Source organism: Hippocampus zosterae, chromosome 5 (assembly GCF_025434085.1).
Source record: "Hippocampus zosterae strain Florida chromosome 5, ASM2543408v3, whole genome shotgun sequence".
NCBI classification, from domain to species: domain Eukaryota; kingdom Metazoa; phylum Chordata; class Actinopteri; order Syngnathiformes; family Syngnathidae; genus Hippocampus; species Hippocampus zosterae.
Window position 1 is genome coordinate 9,046,394 of NC_067455.1, and position 14,915 is coordinate 9,061,308.

General features: G+C 45.0%; 2 protein-coding genes across 5 annotated transcripts in view; both read right to left on the bottom strand.

Annotated features, from left to right (window-relative positions):
* kcnn3 (potassium intermediate/small conductance calcium-activated channel, subfamily N, member 3) overlaps positions 1–14,915 on the bottom strand; it is an 85,278-nt gene that overhangs the window by 42,114 nt on the left and 28,249 nt on the right. The gene's annotated exons all lie outside the window — the stretch shown is intronic.
* Positions 11,558–14,915, bottom strand: part of adar (adenosine deaminase RNA specific) — a 45,303-nt gene continuing 41,945 nt past the window's right edge. The window contains exon 17 of the transcript XR_007962496.1: positions 11,558–11,570. The gene's annotated coding sequence lies outside the window, so the exon portion shown is untranslated. The remainder of the gene's footprint in view (positions 11,571–14,915) is intronic.

Consider the following 14,915-nt stretch of genomic DNA (forward strand, 5'->3'; position numbering starts at 1 on the left):
TGGCAGGCTGATTGAACACTCTAAATTGTCCCTAAGTGTGAGTGCGAATGGTTGTTTGTTTCTGTGTGCCCTGCGATTGGCTGGCAACCGATTCAGGGTGTCCCCCGCCTACTGCCCGGAGACGGCTGGGATGGGCTCCAGCACCCCCCGCGACCCTAGTGAGGATCAAGCGGTACGGAAGATGAATGAATGAATGACCGTCGCACATATATAAAAGGCGTCTGGTGTCAAAGTATTGAGTCCAAGTACGAGTAAAGATGTACAGTTTCACCATTCCTGGTTTGAAAGATGTATACTTTAACACACAAACATTCATTACACGTAATATTATTTCATAAATTTAGCATGGCCCTCAGAGGACTTCCCCACTCGTGGTTTAGAGTGGAAGAGTCTTGGCAACATGAGAACTGTTATAAAAATAAATGGAAACCGAGAGGGAATTGACATCCCTGTGGCAAAACATCGAAGCGCATGCTTTTGTTCTTCATTTCAGAGCTTGGCTTATATCCCTGTAGAGCAAATAAAAGTTTGGAAAAAAAAAAACAGGATAAAAGGTAAAAGCAACACCTCTGTAGTGGTACTAAGGATTAGGGACCCTGTGACGCTTAGGGAAATGAGCCATGGATCTTCCAGCCCACCCCATGTTGTTAGTTTTGTGCCCATCAACGCATCTCTTCAAGGGAAAACAAATGAAAACGGGATTTCACCAGAAGCCGGCTCCGCGTGGTCGATGAAATGACAAATCTCTGCCATGACCACCTATGGATGAGCGCCTGACAGTCCATCATTAATGTGGTCGATGGCTCAGCAGGATGTGTGCTTTGCCACACGGCCTACACGCGTGCACATGCCGCTAACATGTGCACAAACACACTCGTATGGAGTCGATGGGGGAAGCCATCAAGCCAACCAAGGGTCAAACGCTGGTCCTTGCTTTTCCATCAGCCAACGTGTGTGTGTCTGTGTGTGTGTCCTGTACTCGTGTGAGGGCGTGTGCGTGTGTGTGCAGACCCAGCCTCGTCATGGTGACTGTTGCCACGGCGACAACATCAAAGAGCCACCAAGCTTAATTAGGATCCCCGGCGAGAGCGAGAGGGAGCAGCAGGAAGATGGCGGAAGCGAGGGAATCAAAAGGAACAGAAGAAGGGGGAAACACGTTGAGAGACGAGATGAGAAGAAAGGGAAAGGAGATGTCGGAGAAATGACGGAGGTGTGTGTGTGTGTGTGATACAGAGAGAGGGAGGCTGAGACCGGCTGTCTCACAATGGAGATGTGCATGTGTCTCCACATGTGCATGTGATTTGGTGGAAGGGGCACGTCTCATTCCTTGTTGAAAATGCAACAGTATACAGTAACTATAAAGTAAGGCAACTTTCAAAGCAATCCAACAAGAACTCTGAACATTTATGGATTTATGTCGGCTAATTGATTGCCGAACGAGACAACCCCCACCCACACACACACACACACACACACACAAAATCATGCTTGGTGGCACAGCGCCATCCGCATTAATGAAACAAAAAAAAAAGGGCATATTATGGCAAGTGGACTTTGAATGGCTTCTACACAAATAACTGGGCCTTAGTGGCTTTTCTCCGGGTATTCCGGTTTCCGCCCACATTCCAAAAACACGCACGGCAGGCTGATTGAAAAGCTCGAAACTGTCCCTAGATGTCAGTGTAAGCGCGGATGGTTGCTTGTCTCCGTGTGCCCTGCGATTGGCTGGCAACCGTTTCAGGGTGTCCCCCGCCTACTGCCCAAAGACGGCTGCCGTAGGCTCCACCAAGCCCGCGACCCTCGTGAGGATAAAGCGGATCAAAAAAATGGATGGATGGATGGTCTATCTGCCTACTCCTCAATTACAAAATGAAACAACCAAGCAAGGATAAACTGATACCAAGACCAGTACACCTGCAGTCGCATTCCGATATCTGCAAAACCTGCTGCGATTCTACAGTGCCGATCTCATTTCATCAGCCTGACAGATACTATTCAGAACCTCGCAAGTGTGTGGTGCGCAGTTTGGTGAGAGGTTAATCAAAAAGGATCCGTACTGATGTGGGTCAAGTTTATTTTTGCAGAGGATCTGGAAATGGCCACAATAAACTCAAATTGGTCACGTCTCATCAACAAAGCCTGTCATATTTCTGTACATTTTTGAGGCGGAACTTCCCAATGTAGCACTTTATCGTTCACTCTGTTGTGCTAAACATGCCCTTTAGACTTCATTGGTGACAATGCCATCGTTTTGCCAGACTTTTCAAGCGGCACTACTGAGTGAGTTTGAACAACTGAACTTTTTTAAATTGAGAATTAGATGTGATCAATTCTAAAACCCTATTTGGACAGTCTCGATTCATTCATCTTTTTCCCTTGCTTGACAAGGTAACACAAAAAAAAAAAAAAAAAGAAGAGGTGGTCCAGATTTTGCCACAAGGAAATGACCACCCCCCTCGTCCCCCCACTGCCCTCTTCTACTCCCGCCTCCTTCCAACCTTCCGGTCCTGTCCTTCCCCTGCCGCCTCCTGCTGCTGTCGGTCTTTTCCTGGCTAAACCGCCATGAGGAAGGGATAAATAATTAAATTCCATTAAGAAAGTAATCTGTCAATGTGAGTGAGTGAGTGAGTGAGTGCCACTGCCCGTTCATGACCAAAATGGGAGGAAAGTGGGTTGGCGGTACTTTGATGTTTGGATGTGTGCACTTTTGACCAAAACAAACACTGGATAAGCCCCATAAGGAATCACTGAGCAAAACCCTATCTGTCGTTTGCTGCTTTAACGTTAAGAAAATGTGACAGCGGAGGTCAAAGGGCGAGCGAGACGACGTCACGAAACGAAGAGTGAGCCGGACAGAAGGAGGGCAGTGCAAAAACAATAGCAAGAAAAAGAAACAGTATGCACAAGGAAAGCCGACGTCACACGCCGGACGCACTCCTCTACCCTCTCTGCCGTGACCTTTCACCTTTTCTCCTTCATCCATCCATCTCTACCGAAATTCCATCCAGGCCTTGAGGCCATTCCACCCATCTAATCGGGTTAAATCCCCGATCGGGCGTGTCTCATCACGGAAGCAGATGCGGCGCTAGACACGAGCTGCCAGCATACACTGAGATGCAAACTTTACACCCAGATAGATGGTCTCGACAAGTAGCAACCATAAAAGAACAAGAAGAATATGCGAGCAAATTAGCCACGGGGTGGTGTTTCCCCAAAGGCGGGGTGGCGGGGAGGAGGGAAGACGCAGCTAATCAGCGAAGGAGTACGCCAGAGCACAAGACACACACACACACACACAGTCACACCCCTGGGGAGCGTGTGCGTCCTACAACTTGGAAATCCCCCAAACAGGCGTGCATGATATAAATGGAGCAAGACAAACACATTTGCAAATCGACAGATCGGCGCATACGCTTTGGCACTAAAAGATGAAGATAACATGCATCCTTTTTCTATTTTGACTCCTCATGTGTTGGTCACGGGTGAGCTTGAGTCTATCCCAGTTGACTTTAGGTGACGAAGCAAGGTTCATCCAAATCCACGCAGAATGGGTTTGTCTTTCGTTTTTTGTTGTTGTTGTTGTTGTTTCTACGTTTCTTCCACATGCAACGTCGATTTGGGAGCTGGTTGCGATCATTTTTCGAAATTGGGTCGCAGAGGGAATCAATCTGAACACGCTGCCCTTGAGTTTCTGAGCCCGATTTTTGTGACGGGTGCCCGTGCGTTCGGCGTAAAAACAGGTAAACCTTCATTTTGGTGTCGGGGTAAGTCGAATTTACTGCGTTTGGGAATTTTGGCAGACCACGTCGCACCTCGCTAGGCGTTTGGGTGAACGAGGCAGGCCCGCCCCCGGTGCATCTGACAATTTGGTGACAGAAAGGAGACTGCGCTCAGCACGGATGCAAAATCGGGGGTGGAAGGTGCTGTATTTAAATGAGGTTGGGGGGGCGGGGAGCTAAGTGGGAAAGCAAAATGACATTAGGTGAGTCGGCTGTTTTAAGAGATGTGCTTTGACTTCTGATTGATGAAAAGGTCGCTTCCATGTTCCGCCATGCTGTTCGTGGCACCGTGTATGCTTTGCCATGCGAGCAATCAAGCGGAAAACAGGTGCAAACTGCACTCGGCTGACAAACTCTGTGGCCGTTTTTGCGCCGGTATGTCATTTGTGGAAAATCCTTTGTGAATAGGACGTTCAGACGAAGCAAATTGCGGGTGCGAATTGAAGTGCAATTCAAGGTGCGAACAGCGGCCGCGGGACATTCTTTCTGGATTGGGCCCTGAATATTCCAAAAGACTTTGCACATCTTACTTATGGTGCTCACAGTTACCCATTTAATCCCATTTGCTTTTGTTTTTTTTGACCCGTTTTGTTTTTGCTTTTTTAAATTTTGAATATGGCTCATCTTGTCGACCCGTGTGCCGATAAATCCACATTTTTTATGCTTGTCATTATCGTCGCCATCTCCCACTCATCTTGTAAGGACAAAACAAGAGAAGTACACATGCTGACTTCATTCTTTAGATCAGGGATTTCAAACTCATTTTTGTCGCTGGCCACATTGAAGTGACCGTTTTCCTTGGAGGGCCATGAGGTAACACGAAAATAATGACAATATCTCTCTTATATATTACATATAAGAAGTTGAAATTTTGGTCCAGATTTTAGCAATCATGGTAGAAGTTGACATGTTTGATTGGCTTTCACGGGCCGCATAAAATGATGAGCCGGGCCAGATCTGGCCCCGGGGCCTTGTGTTTGACACCTGTGCTTTAGATGCTTGCTGACTCATCACCTTGTAATGTTAAAGCTCCACATTTTAGTGTGACTTTCAAAATAGATTTTCTACCGCTGATCATGTGAATTATTTGACAAAAATGATCAACGATGACTGAACCAGGAACAGGAAACAGATAAATATCAATATGCAGCACTATTTCTTTCAATTCTCGAAACTGTTGACATTTACAAACAATGACTTCCACAACGTCCTAGGAAATCCCAATATCCCATTACTGGTGAACTATTTTTGGGGGAACGGGCCTGCTGGTTACTCATGTGGTCTTTTGGGACGACCTATTGGTGACCCGGCGCTGATATAAGATAAGAAAACCTTTCTTAGTCTCACAATGGGGTTGGGGATGTAAAAAACAAACAAAACACCCAAGCCTGATTGTTCACGGCGTCAATATGAAGAGTGGGACGTGATGAGGTGACAAAGAAAAACGTTCACACTTTGGCCGTGTGCTGAATTTCACAAAGGTCTAAAAACAGCAAGCAGGTGTAAAGATGATTCCCCCGGAGATGTCTCGAGATGGGAACTTCCCTTCATTCGCCGCTAATTTGCATTGCGCCTATAAATGGCAACAGGACCGGGCGGGGCAAATAAATAAATAAAGCGGCATGTATGGGAGACGACGTGCTGCGCTGCATTATGCTCTTCCATTAGCGTTCCCAGGGTGCATACACAATGTGGTGAGCGTCATTAAATGCCCATTCAGATATTAAATACCAGCCCGGCACTAAGAGGATGACCCTTCATGCTTACTTTACTTTCCGTTCGCCATCTGCTACTTTGTGAGCGCCAAGCCTGGTGTCTTGTTGATCAATGGAGCGCTTGGGAAATGCACCAAAAGTAACTGAATCAACACAGTTCACTAATGCTAGAAGCGCACTAATGGACTGGAGAAATACCGCTCTTCACTCTCTCTTAAAAGGCACACACAAGCACACACACACATACACATTCTTGTTTTGTATTTGATTCATTCAAAAACAACTTTCATTTGTTTGCCTCTTAAACACTGGCACTTAAGACAGTCAAGGCAGGAGGCAGTTCAGAATAGGGCTTGACAAGAAATCAAATTCAAATCGTAAAGACGCGCAGTTTGGAAAGGGCTAATAAAAAAGTCATTTCATTCATTAGGCTTTATTTTGTATTGTTATTTATTTATATGCTGTCTATATAAGTGCAGCTCACGTGTTTAAGTATCGTCAGTTTACTAAAATAATGGCCAAAAGTCATTTGGTCAGTTTTTTGAGAAAAAGCAAAAACAACGAAACAAATAATTTCATTTTGGGGGCAGAATCGGACAATCTGTTTCACTAAGGATGTAGCCGATTTTAGCAGCCTCCTGGGGATCTGTATGGGGGAAAAAAAGGTTTCCTTCATTTATTTATCCATCCCGCCATCCATTTTCCGAATCACTTTATCCTTGCAAGGGTAGAAGGGGGTGCCGGAGCCTATCCCAGCCGTCTTCGGGCAGTAGGCGGAGGACACCCTGAACCGGTTGCCGGCCAGCCGGAGCCGGGATCGAACCCACGACCTCTGCACTGTGAGGTTGACGAGCTAACCACTGACCCAACAGACCGCTTATTCATTTATTTTTGTGAAGATATGACAAAAGCCGTTGTTTTGGTAGTGGTGGGGGAGAGGGTGCAAGGGCGTCCCTGTCACTCAGAAAAACGATAAAGTACCATATTTTCTGCACTATAAGGCGCGCCAGATTATAAGAAGCACTTTCAACGAATAGCCTATTTTCAAACTGTTTTCATACACAGGGCGCACCGCATTATAAGGCGCATCGAAAAGAAGCTCCAATAGTGGCTGCGGTTGCGCGATGCCTCCACGAGATGGAGCTATTCTCAAGAGAATACAATAGAATACAATACAGCTTTATTTATAGACAGCCTTCGCAACCACTGCAGCTGCAACAAAGCTATATGAACTGGTCACAAACACGGACATATAACTACAAATGGTAACAGTAAATGAAAGACAAACGTTATGAAGACAATTGATTCAACAAAAAGGCACACAAACCTTGTGGGCTCACATCCACAAGGGGTTAAATATCCTTCGTCTTACTTGTCTCCTTCCTTCATTTAGTCAGCCATTAACGATGCTTTTGGTATGATCTTCGTTTCATAACGGATGCGCGGAGCTCACAAAGTAGTTGTCTGTTTGAGTGCGTGTTGGCGAATGCACAAGTCAACTATAGGTAGTATCGGGTAGAAACCCTTTTAGGTTACAATTGGTTCCTGTTAATAATCACCACTAGATGGCAGAGGAACAATAGCAGGGAAACACCTCAAAGGGGAATATAAAGAGAGTGCGACACCATATATAAGGGGAATCGGATTATAGGGCGTACCGTCGGCTTTTGGGAAAATGGAATGCTTTTAGGTGCGCCTTATAGTGTGGAAAATATGGGAGAGGCTGCCAAGTCCTCATGGCCTCATGTCTATTCAATTGATACCTGAAAAAATAAAAAAAAAAGCATTTCGTGATATTTACAACACTCTGTATTTTATCTTATTTTCTCGGAAACGCTCATAAAAATGAGTCAAAATTGAAATTCCCCCACTGGGAACCATCCATCTGCATCAAACACTATTTAGGAGTGAAACAACAGTGCTTACTTCTTATGGGAGAAAAATTACGGAGACACTGAACGCTTCAAACAGCCCAGAACGTCAAATACTTGCCGCTTGCTACATAAAATGTCTGTCTGGTGCAAGCGTTTTTAAACATACAATTTTTGGACAATCCCCCATTCATTCATCTCCCGAGCCACATAACCATTTACAGTCTTCTTAATGGGAATAATAGTTGTCTTCGGGGTGTTTCTCCTGATCCATAACTATTATATTTCAGGCCGGCCAAATCAGACAAATGGCGGCGTGTTTGGACATAACGGCCAATCCATCACAGCACCTTTACACATCCTGAGGGAGACGGGCGATGTTCGAGCTGTAATGAAATCCATTTCGCGTTCGGCTGTCAGATGGGCCGTGCTTTTATTATTTCTTTTTGTTTTTTATTATTGCGTTTATTTTGGTCTTTGATGGCAGATTAGCGAGACGATTTATGGCACTGTTGGAATACAACACGAGAAGAAAACAAGCAGACAAAGTACGATTATTTACCGAGGTTGACACGGATTACATTTTTTTGGGGGGGGGGCTAAAAGAGTCATTTGATTTGGAAGAATTGAAAATGTAAATTCTTGACATTTATGCCAATAAATGTTAGTTCACACAACGACGCAAGCAAGTTGTTTGCGGCCAAACAAATTTGCAGACAAATTTACATGCTTTCAGTGAATTATTTTTATATGACTCCACATTATTTCCCAATGAGAATTTGTTCAACCAGCGTCATGGAACATGTTCCACTTTGGAAGTTTCATTGCATTGTAGTTTTTTTTTTCCCCCAGTGGATTGAACACGACGAGGTTATTATTGAAGGAGCAGAAAGATGTCGGGAAGTAATGAGGGTAAATGGAATATGTAAAAGGCAATTAGCAATAGAATATTCTATAGGCAGCTCATGTTGACTCTGTGATGGAAACGTCTCATCTTTAAATCATCTTAATGTTTAACTCATGCCTTTCATATAAGCCCTCGTGGTTTCCAAAACGGAAGAGTTTATATCCGTCCTGAGAAATCGACCAAATGTTCTTTACACAACAACACTCTGTACAGATCTTTTTTTTTTTGCAAATGTGGGAACATACCGTTCCGCTCAAGGGATGAAAATGATTTAGCGCTCCAGCGCAGGAATGTCATTTTATCATTTTTTTTTTTTTAAACCAAGCTAGAAGCAGAGAGGTGTGATGGCCACGTGCAGGGTAATTAACATGGCCGCGAGCAGCTCCATAAACACTTTGGAATATTGCACTTTGTGAAAGGTCAAGTTGAGGAAAAGCGCATTTCCGTCTGAGGAGGAATAACAAGAGAGAAACGATGGCAATGCAGGGAGAAAAAAAAAATAACCGTCTGTTTGGTCCCATCTGGTCGACCTGACTGAATGTGTAATCAACGTGAATGCTCTTTTGGCCAGTTATTAATGACAACCGCACAGCAGCAATATGTGGGACTCCAACTAAGCCACAACTCAGAAAAGCTGTCATGATTCACAAGCAAAAAGTTTGACTCTGAATGCATTGCATCATCCATGAGATTGCTTCTTCGGGCAGTTATAAACAGAGGTGAGGAAGTCACATATGCGGGAGTTCTGAGGTCCTTCACTTCAAGTTTCTAGCAAGATTCAAGTTGCTGTGGCAAAAATCAACTTCCCCTGACTTTTCAAGTCAAGTGACAATTCGCTCATTAGATCACAATAACAAATGTAAGTTGACGGATAGCAGACGGTGGGCTCAACTTTGATGCTAATATAGTTTACCGTATTTTCCGCACTATAAGGTGCACCTAAAAGCATCCCATTTTCTCAAAAGCCGAGAGTGCGCTTTAGAATCCAATGTGCCTTATCAATATTCTGATTTCTTGGACGTAGCATTTGAAATGTTCCGTAAAGCACTTTGTTACAGCTGCAGCGGTTGTGAAAGCGCCATATAAATAAAGATGTATTGTACTGCCTTCAGTGTAGCGCCATCAAGTGGATGCATAATGCAAAAGCAGCCACGATTGCCACTTCTATTCTATGCCCCTTTCAATGCGGTGCGCCCGATATATGAAAACATTTTCAAATAGGCCATTGACTGAAGGCGCGCCTTATATTGCGGAAAATACGGTCCATGTTTATTTGAGTTTTATAGAGACAGATGAAGTGACTGTACAGTAGATGTGTCTTCTCAGTTCAAAAACTGACGTGTTGCCATGGGTGTGTTGAATTGACTCCATTTCTTTTCGTCAAGTTGTTGCACAAAATGTCAGAAAATCTGCCTCCAGATATTCTTGAAAATGCTGAAATGTAAGACTTGTCAAGCTGTGTTGCTCATTCAAAGTCAAATTGAGTGTTTTACAAGCAAATCCCAAAATCCTAAAATTGGCACAGCAGCCAGATTAGACTTGCTCGAGTCAAGCCGTGTGACTCAAGTCCAACACCTCTGGTTATTTCTTGATCGTTATGAAGTAATGAGCGCACAATCAAAATAAACAACTCTAAAGAAGCCGCACGATTGGAAACCCTCGAGTGATTCATTGTTGTATTGTAAAGTGATGCTTGCGTTCACGCTGGACGTAATTGTAATCGATGTGATTTCTCTTTCCTGACAATTATTGATGGTTGACGCACAAATAAAACAAAGGATTAAAACAAGACAAATCGTTCCACAAAAGTGTTGCGTTATGAAGTGACAGTAAACGCCAACGTGAAAACCGCTCACTGGTTTACCATCGCCGACAATTAGGAGTCCTTTGTGTTGAAAGGCACACGAGAATCCTTCGACCTTGGTGCTCCGGCAAGCTTGAATACGTTTGGAGGACTGAAAAGCAAGGGAATGTGTCAGCATTGTTCTCAACACGGAGGGGGGAAAAAAAGTCTCACTTCAAAATGAAGAATTTCTTAGCAGGTCAGCCTGCTATCTTCCCTTGTGATGCCCTACACACACACACACACACACACACACCCACACACACACACGCAAAATCATCCAGAGCAAAGCAATCTGTGAAAACTTACGCTGCCTCCCTTGACAAGACGGAATAAAGCAGAGATTTGCAGTCCGGTGCGATTAATGATGAATTGCGCTATAGTGAGGAGCGATTGCCTTTGCTTTGTTTCAAGCCAGACACGGCTAGGTCGGCCTGTCCACCACCCCACGGCCCCCCTCTTGACAGATTAGCGGAGAGGTTGAAGAGACGCAAAGCGAGCAGTAGGGGAGAGACTGATGAATTTTGGCAGAGAGAGCGTGTGAAACCCGCTACGGGTTGAAAGTCCAAAAAGTTGAAAAAGGGCTTTTAGAGGGCGATGTTGGCGGTACAAGCAGGCGCGAGTTGAATAGGTGAGATGTTGGATACGGAGCCAGAAGTGAGGAAGGAAAGGATGTGAAGTCGACGGGCAAATTGAATTGAGTCCCAGTGGAACAGAAGGGAGGCAGATGTAATGTGATAAAGACCGATGGAGGGAGAAAAGAAACGAAAAAAGAAGAAAGATAGCCGGGGAAGGTGCTAAGACGCTGGTGCAATCTTATAACATCTTTCTCGTGTTGCTTCCTACAATGTCCGTGTGTGTGCGTGTGAGTGTGTGTGTGTGGAGGAGGCGTGGGGGGGTAATATCATGTTACATCCCAACTTGGAGTCTTCAGTCGAGTGTCCTAATGTGAGATGGCCATGGTTATCGGACAATGCCTTTCAGTTTGCATGCGGCGCTTATTTTTTGTGTGCAAAGAGCAGACGCCGAGTGAAGCGAAATTTGCTATTCTGCTCATGTATGGAAGCAAACGTCAAACATGATGACGCGTGTGATGTGTCACATTTTGAGACACAAAAAGCTACGGTGATGAAGAGTCGTATTACAAAGTGAAGGGACACACATTATAGGGTTGCATCGTCAAAGTGATTGGACCTTCAAATGTCCTCCATGCACCGAGCGTCACGCCCCAACACAACTGAACAAGACACTCGAAAAAAAATTTTTTACAGTGGGTGTTTCCATCATTGACTGTACTCTTGGAGTGGAGTACCAGAGACTCTCCACCCTTTGCTTGATTTATTTATTTTTAGCTTCAAGTATATATAAAGTGTGTGTGTGTGTGTGTGTGTGTGTGCGTGTGTGTGTGTGTGTGTGTGTGTGTGTGCGTGTGTATGTATATATGTATATATAAAACTGCAGGGTGTAAGATGCTGGCAGGGAAACGCCATAACCAGGTGGCTGGCATAGTCTACCGAAACATCTGTGCGGAGTATGGACTGGAAACCCCAAGGTCAAAATGGGAAACACCTCCGAAGGTGGTGGAGAATGACAGAGCGAAGATCCTGTGGGACTTCCAGATCCAGACTGACAAGATGGTAATGGCGAACCAACCAGATATCGTGATCATAGATAAAGGGCAGAAGAAAGCCGTTGTAGTGGATGTAGCGGTCCCAAGTGATGGAAACATCAGAAAGAAGGAACATGAGAAATTCGAGAAATACCAAGGGCTCAGAGAGGAGCTGGAGAGAGCCTGCAAGGTAAAGGTGGCAGTCGTGCCTGTGGTGGTCGGAGCACTCGGGGCAGTGACCCCCAAACTAGATGTGTGGTTGCAACAGATCCCGGGAACAACATCGGACATCTCAGTCCAGTAATGTGCAGTGCTGGGAAAAGCAAGGATACTGCGCAGAACCCTCAAGCTTCCTGGTCGCTGGTAGAGGACCCGAGCTGAATGAGGGACGGACACCACCCGAGGGGCGGTGAGATGAGGAATTTTATACAATAAGGATTATAAATCCATTATATATTTTTCCCGCTCAGCATTAACTTCCACAAAATAAGAAAAATAATCATAATTATAAATTCACATATAATGTGGGCTCGTTCTTGTGAACAAATGTTCTTTTGGTCAAAACATGGACATAAACAAATACAGAAACATTTTCAACATTAGCTAAATTCAGTCATTCATTCATTCATCTTCCGGACCGCTTGATCCTCACTAGGGTCGCGGGGGGTGGAGCCTATTCCAGCTGTCTTCGGGCAGTAGGCGGGGGACACCCTGAATCGGTTGCCAGGCAATCACAGGGCACACAGAGACGAACAACCATCCACGCTCACATTCACACCTAGGGACAATTCAGAGTACTCAATCAGCCTGCCACGCATGTTTTTGGAATGTGGGAGGAAACCGGAGCACCCGGAGAAAACCCACGCAGGCCCGGGGAGAACATGCAAACTCCACACAGGGAGGCCGGAGCTGGAATCGAACCCGGCACCTCTGCACTGTGAAGCCGACGTACTAACCACTGGGCTACCGGGTCGCCAACATTAGCTAAATGAACCGTCAAAATGCCTGGCTCGGCTGGTCCAATATTTAGCAGTTTGGAAGCACATACCTCGGGTCAAAAACTTCCAACATGTCGATAAATCACTGTTGTTGCAACATATTACCGTAGTGTTTACAAAGTCTTTGTTCAGAACAAATGGCTCCTTTCTTGTCCCCCACCAACCCCCCACAAAAATGGAAATGATTCTGCTCATGTTGTAGGAATTAAAGTCATCGGGTACCTTAAAATAAATTACGGTAATTAAGTCTAGTGGTCAGAGGTTAGCGACCACGGCTTTTGTCCAGAAGCTCCTCTCAGATCAGTCGATTTAAAACGAGCAATACAATTCAAACCAAATCGATCAAGTTAAGATGTTAAAATAATCTGTACCCCCGCTTTCGGCGACGTTGCAGGCGAATAGCTAAAATGAAACATTCAACGTCTAGACTGATAACATCCCCCCCTTAATGCTTCACAGTCACACTTTCCTGAACTCCTCCTGTGATTTCATCAAACAGAATCATATCACGGATAGGACAGGATGTTATATCTCTTGTCACCGTAACTTCTTCATCCTGCCGCCGCACGCAGCCTCTACCGTCAGCGTGGGCGGATGAGACCAAAAAGCCTTTTTTTTATTTTATCAATGACTCTTCAGCCGTGTACTACTCAAATGCATGCCGTGCACAGTACACGGCGGTGGTAATGGACTTTTCGATACTGTATAATGTCATGTAAGCAAGTCACGGCATTAAACTAGTATGAGGCTGGATGGATGATTGTGATTTCGCTGATGGGGAGTAATAGCTGGCGTGGGGGCAGAGGCGGGGGCGGGGGCACTCACGGCTCACATAAAGTGTTGATGTGCAATGAAGAATGAAAACACGGGCCCAATGAGTTTAATACCGTTGTATTAATCCAAACGACCGAATCACATATGATGAAGCATGAAGGCACACGTGGATCGATGGCGCAGAGCATTTTGGTCGTTAATGGCATTAAATGGTGAGGCGGACACACACCTGCCCCCCCCCCCCTCTCTCCCTTCTCCCACTGATTGTCGGAAGGCGCCTGAGGGATGGAGCGCATTAGAATGGGAATAGACCTCCATCGCAACAGCTGCACAGCGAGGCAACGTTCAGGTATAGTTCACACACCAGCATGACACTTTTGCATAGTTAGCACGTCATGACGCAAGAAACCTTTTTTGGACACACTGAACTTCTCGTTTGCCATGATGTCACTTGTATCGATCTCACTGGAGCAACCCCAAAAAATATAGGATACAGCTATGATGACAAAGCTATCATCATCAGATGTGCTAACATGCCATCCTGGTTAAATGTAAGGTATGAAAAGTATTACAAATGCTTATTAGGACGTAAAAGTAAGAAGATAATGTCAGAAAATATTTTTCATTTCCATGTAATCCATTATTAAGGGTTAATGGAGTGGGTGCAATGTATACTCCAGACCAACAGAGGGAAGCGTAAAACCGCTGCTCATCCACAATAAAGGTTTGACACCAATAACTAGCTCAATGAAACGACTATTGCTACTCCTGCGCTATGTTGCGGTCCGGTTATTGCGGCTTTACGCTTATCGCAGGGTTACATTTGTGATCACAACTTCATGTCTTCCAGGTACAGTAATCCCTCGCTATTTCGCAGTTCGTTTATCGCGGCTTCAGTGCATCGCGCATTTTTTCAAACATATTCATATATACATGGAGTACAGTACTGTATATGTTGCTCTATGTGACTCGCTGTGGTTTTGCAGCTTCTCGTGGACCATTTGCGGGCTTTTCGTGGACGCAAACATCTATTTATTTATTTATTTTAACCTGTATATGTTCATAGATCGCTACTTCGCGGATTTTCGTTTATCGCGGGTGGTTTTGGTCCCCATTAACCGTGATAAACGAGGGATTACTGTATTTAACATCGGACTAGTCAAGAAATGTTGTCCATCCATTCATTTTTTGACCCGCTTTATCCTCACAAAGGTCGCGGTGTGTGCTGGAACCTATCTGGGCTGTCTCCTGGCAGTAGGTGGAGGACACTGAACCGGTTGCCAGCCAATCGCAGGGCACACATAGACGAACAGCCATACACGCTCACACTCACACCGAGGAACAATTTAAAGTGATCAATCAGCCTGCCATGCGTATTTTTGGAATGTGGGAGGAAACTGGAGTACCCGGAGAAAACCC